The following is a 6,000-nucleotide window of genomic DNA, read 5'->3' on the forward strand; positions in this document are numbered from 1 at the left end:
TACAACTGAATGAATGAATGAATGAGGGGCAGGGAATGAGAGAAAAGTGGACTGTTGCCTGTAAATCACCAGGAAGGAGCCACTTGTCAGCTGTGTGACCTAGGGCAAATCACTTAACTTCTCCGGGCCTCAGTTACCTCATCTGTAAAATGGGGATTAAGACTGTGAGCCCCACGTGGGACAACCTGATCACCTTGTGTCCCCTCCAGCGCTTAGAACGCTGCTTTGCACGTAGTAAGTGCTTAATAAATACCATCATTATTAAGCACTTAGTACAGTGCTCTGCACACAGTAAGCACTCAATAAATACGATTGAATGAATGAATGAGTCCCCATTTTGCAGATCAATCAATCAATCAATCAATCGTATTTATTGAGCGCTTACCGTGTGCCGAGCACTGTATTAAGCGCTTGGGAAGTCCAAGTTGGCAACATATAGAGACGGTCCCTACCCAACAGTGGGCTCACAGTCGAGAAATGAGGTGCAGAGAAGTGAAGCGACTTACCCAAGGTCACACAGCAGGCAAGTGGCAGAGCAGGGATTAGAACCCAGGTCTTCTGATTCCCAGGCCTAAGATCTCTCCACTGGGCCATGCTGCTTTCCATGTTCTTGTTCTCTGTAAATTATTTCAGTGTCTTCTCCCCTGTTAGCTGTAAACACCTCGAAGACCGTGTTTACTAACTCTATTGCATTCTCCCAAACTCTTAGTACAGGGCTCTGCACACAGGAGACACTGAATAAATACTATTGATTAATTGACAGAGTGATATTCCCTTTTCTCCATAGCCGATATTGGAGAAGCAGCCCGGGCATGGGAGTCAGAAGGCCATGGGTTCTAATCCCAGCCCCGCCACTTGTCTGCTGTGTGACCTTGGGCCAGTCACTTAACTTCTCTAGGCCTCCGTTACCTCATCTGTAAAACGGGGATGGAGACTGTGAGCCCCACGTGGGACAAGGACTGTGTCCAACCCAATTTGCTGTGTCCACCCCAGCGCTTAGTACAGTGCCTGGCATGTAGTAAATGCTGAAAGAACCCGCAGTTCTTATTATTATTGCCACGGCTGCTGTCAGGTCCTGGCGGAATTGGAAAACTAATGATAATAACAACAACAACAACAACAACAACAACAACAATAACAACAATAATAATAATAATAATAGTATTTATTAAGCACTTCTTTGTGTCAAACACTGTTCTAAGCATTGGGGTAATCCAAGATAACCAGGTTGGACACAGTCCAACGGCTCTGAGGGTCAGCTCCAGTCAGTGGTGCCAGTGGAGTCCTTTGGGTAGGGACTGTCTCTATATGTTGCCAATTTGTACTTCCCAAGCGCTTAGTACAGTGCTCTGCACACAGTAAGCGCTCAATAAATACGATTGATGATGATGAACTCCCGGTGTCGCCATCTCCATCTCTACCGTGAGGTAGAGGTGATGGTGGAAGTGGTGACTGACTTCCTGGCTGAGTCAGAACTTTCTCTTCTAGGCCACGGATGAGAATTTCCAGCGTGGTCAGATGTCACTCTGGAAACTCCCAGTAACGGCCTGAGGGGTCTGGTTCATTCATTCATTCAGGCGTATTTATTGAACGCTTACTGTGTGCAGAGCACTGGACTAAGCGCTTGGAAAGTACAATTCGGCAACAGAGACAATCCCTACCCATCAATGGGCTCATAGTCTAGAATAATAATAATAATGATGGCATTTGTTAAGCGCTTACTATGTGCAAAGCACTGTTCTAAGCGCTGGGGGATTGGGGGCTTTGGAGTCAGAGGTCGTGGGTTCGAATCCCGGCTCCGCCACCTGTCTGCCGTGTGACCTTGGGCAAGTCACTTCACTTCTCTGAGCCTCAGTTCCCTCATCTGGAAAATGGGGATTAAGATTGTGAGCCCAACATGGGACAACCCGATCACCTTATATCCTCCCCAGTGCCTAGTACAGTGCTTTGCACATAGTAAGCGCTTAACAAATGCCATCATTATTATTATTATTATTAAGGTGATCAGGTTGTCCCACGTGGGGCTCACAGTCTTAATCCCCATTTTACAGATGAGGGAACTGAGGCCCAGAGAAGTGAAGTGGCTTGCCCAAAGTCACACAGCTGACAAGTGGCAGCGCCCGGATTAGAACCCATGACCTCTGGCTCCCAAGCCCGGGCTCTTTCCACTGAACTCCGGTGCTTCTGTAGAAGGGGGAGACAGACAACAAAACAAAAAAGTAGAGCTTCATGGCCTTCCTCGTTAAGGGCAGGGAACATGGCTGCTGATTCTGTTGTACTGTCCTCTCCCAAGCGCTTAGTACCATGCTCTGCATATAGTAGGTGCTCAATAATTGATTGATTGATTAATTGATTGATTGATGGCGGCGGTTTTGGCCGTTAAGTTGCCAGGCCCGATCCTTTCTATGCCCTGCTGCCACCACTGGCACCATCGCTATCTCAGAAGTAGTTTCCCTCTCGCCATTTTGGCTGAAAGTGGGATCCTAATAATAATAGCAATAATAATAATTTTGGTACTTGTTAAGTGCTTACTATGTGCCCAGCACGTGGCACTGGGGGGGATACAAGGTAATCAGGTTGTCCCACGTGGGGCTCACAGTCTTAATCCCCATTTTGCAGATGAGGTAACTGAGGCCCAGAGAAGTTAAGTGACTTGCCCACAGTCACAGAGCCGATAAGTGACGGAGCCAGGATTAGAACGCATGACCTCTGTCTGACTCCCACGCTGGTTCTCCGTGAGACTTCTGAGTGGCAGGACAAAAGGCTTTAAAATGTGACTGTCAATCAATCGATCAATCATATTTATCGAGTGCTTACTGTGTGCAGGGCACTGTTCTAAACCCACCCAAATAATAATAATAATAATAATAATAATAATAATGGCATTTATTAAGCGCTTACTATGTGCAAAGCACTGTTCTAAGTGCAGGGGAGGTTACAAGGCAATCAGGTTGTCCCTCAGGGGACTCACAGTCTTAATCCCCATTTTACAGATGAGGTAGCAATCAGGACTGCTCATCACCTTAGTCCCTCAGGAGTCCCCTAAGCCATTTTGGGTGACTTTAATCCTAAAGAGCCATCCCTAATGGCCTAATGGATAGAGTCTGGGCCTGGGAGACAGAAGGTCATGGGTTTTAATCCCAGCTCTACCATTTATCTGCTAGGTGACCTTGGCGAGTCACTTCACCTCTCTAGGCCTCAGTTATCTCATCTGTAAAATGGGGATTGAGACTGTGAACCCTATGTGGGACAGGGACTGTGTCCAACCTGATTTGCTTGTATCCACCCTAGCACTTAGTGCAGTACCTGGCACTTAGTAAGCGTTTAAGAAATACCACTATTATTATTATTAGCTATTATTCTTCTAATAATTAAATTAGCATAGTTTAGATAATAACATAGAATAACTGATTAATCGATGTGCTTTGAACTATTGACCTGTCGGATTCTGGTGCTGACCTCTGCTACAGTGTTTCCTGTCTGCCGCTGGAATTTTTAGTTAGTTCACGGTACTTATAAACAATCAATCATAGTACTGTGTTCATTACTGTGCTTACTGTGTGTAGGACACTGTACTGAGCACTTCTGTAGTAGTTGGTATTCACACTCAATCAATCAATCAATCAATCGCATTTATTGAGCGCTTACTGTGTGCAGAGCACTGGAATAAGTGCTTGGGAAGTCCAAGTTGGCAACATATAGAGACAGTCCCTACCCAACAGTGGGCTCACAGTCTAAAAGGGGGAGACAGAGAACAAAACCAAACATACTAACAAAATAAAATAAATAGAATAGATATGTACAGGTAAAATAAATACATAAATAGAGTAATAAATATGTACAAACATATACATATATACAGGTGCTGTGGGGAAGGGAAGGAGGTAAGATGGGGGATGGAGAGGGGGACGAGTACAGTCTACAGGGGCAAACAGACATTAAAATAGATTATGGATCGGGGAAAGAGCGAAATTCTGTGGTAAACTCTGGGGTAAATATGAAATAATCCATTCAGACACGGTCTCTGTCCCACACAGAGCTCACACTCTAGGTAGGGGAGGGCAGATACATAGGAAAAAAGGAAGAAATTATATAGGCAATGGGGAGCTAAGGATAAAAAATTTAGCACAGACAGATGATAGTACTAAGTCTAATGTCTTTTATAGAAATATTACAATACACAAATGAAGAAAATGAATAGCATATCTTATTCAATTAAATAGCTGATACAATTCCAGTACTTCAAACCATTTCATTTAGCCTTTCAGGCTGTCTTCAGTGGCCTTATGGAATGCTTGAGAAGCAGCCTAGTGGAAAAAGCTCTGTCCTGGGAGTCAGAGGAGCTGGATTCTAATCCCAACTCCACCATTTGTCTGCTGTGTGACCTTGGGCAAGTCACTTAACTTCTCCGTGCCTCAATTCCCTAATCTCCAAAATGAGGATTCAGTACTTGTTCTCCCTCTTACTTAAACTGGGAGTCCCATGTGGGACCTGATGATCTTATATCTACACCAGCGTGCTTGGCACTTAATAGGCACATATGAAGAACCACAATTACTATTCTTCTTATTGTCTTTCCTATTTTTCTCACTTTCAACACCATCATTTTTCCTCATGTTCTTCCAGATGCCTCAGCATTGAGTGGGATATTCTTGTCTGTCTTCCTTGTATTCACTTAAATGCACTTAGCAAGTGGTTAAGAAATACCACTATTATTATTATTAGCTATTATTTTTCTAATAATTTAATTAGAATTTAATTGTGTTATTCTGTTATTCTGTTATTGTGTTATTGAACTGTGTTATTTAGATAATAACACATTAAACTGATTAATGTGTTTCCCTCAACACTTTATTGTCCAAGACAGTTGTTTTATTCTCCTCCGTTGGTATTAGTAGTAGTATATGTTTCCTATTCCTTCCAGAGATGTGTACCTTTTCTGATGTAGCCTCATATAACCTTCGGGTATCACTTTCCTCTAAACAGCAATTAATCAATTGATGATATTTATTGAGCGTTTACTATGTGCAGTACAGTGTTCCAAGTTCTGGGGAGACTACAGTGCTTGGTACATAGTAAGCGCTTAACAAATACCATCATTATTATTATTATTATTATTATCATTATTGCAATACAATAGAGTTGGTAGACACAGTCCCTGCCCTATAAGTGTTTACAATCTAGTGAGGGAAGCAGGCTTTTTTTAATGGTATTTGTTAAGCACTTACTATGTGCCAGTCACTGTACTAAGTACTGGGGTAGATGAAAGCTAATCAGGTTGGACACGGTCCACGTCCTACATGGGGTTCAAAGTCTTAATCCCCATTTTACTGATGAGGGAACTGAGGCACAGAGAAGTGAAGTGACCTGCCCAAGGTCACACAGCGGACAAGTGGTGGAGCTGTGATTAAAATAAATTAGAGCTAGGGTAAACAGCAGAGTATGAGGATGTGTATATGCTTAGAGAAGCAGCGTGGCTCAATGGGAAGAGCATGGGCTTGGGAGTCAGAGGTCATGGGTTCAAATCCCAGCTCTGCCAATTGTAAGCTGTGTGACCTTGGACAAGTCACTTAATTTCTCCGTGCCTCAGTTACCTCATCTGTAAAATGGGGATTAAGACTGTGAGCCCCAGGTGGGACAACCTGATCACCTTGATACTCCCCAGTGTTTAGAACAGTGCTTTGCACATAGTAAGCACTTAACAAATGCCATTATTATTATTATGTGCTGTGGGGGTGCACATCTTATTTAGGTAAATTGGGAGCTTGCCTTTCATACCACAGCTTTTCTTTTTATTTTCTTGTCATCCTGCCTCAGTTAATCAACAATCAATAGCATTTCTTGAGGACCTACTGTGAGCAGAGCACTGTACTAAGCACTCAGGAGAGTACACCAGAGCAAGTAGACGTGATCTTTGCCCTCAAGGAATGTACAACCTGTCCGGGAGAAACAGACACTAAAAATAAATTACAGGTAAGAGGTAGCAATAGAGTATAATAA

This window comes from Tachyglossus aculeatus, chromosome 1 (assembly GCF_015852505.1).
Source record: "Tachyglossus aculeatus isolate mTacAcu1 chromosome 1, mTacAcu1.pri, whole genome shotgun sequence".
NCBI lineage: Eukaryota > Metazoa > Chordata > Mammalia > Monotremata > Tachyglossidae > Tachyglossus > Tachyglossus aculeatus.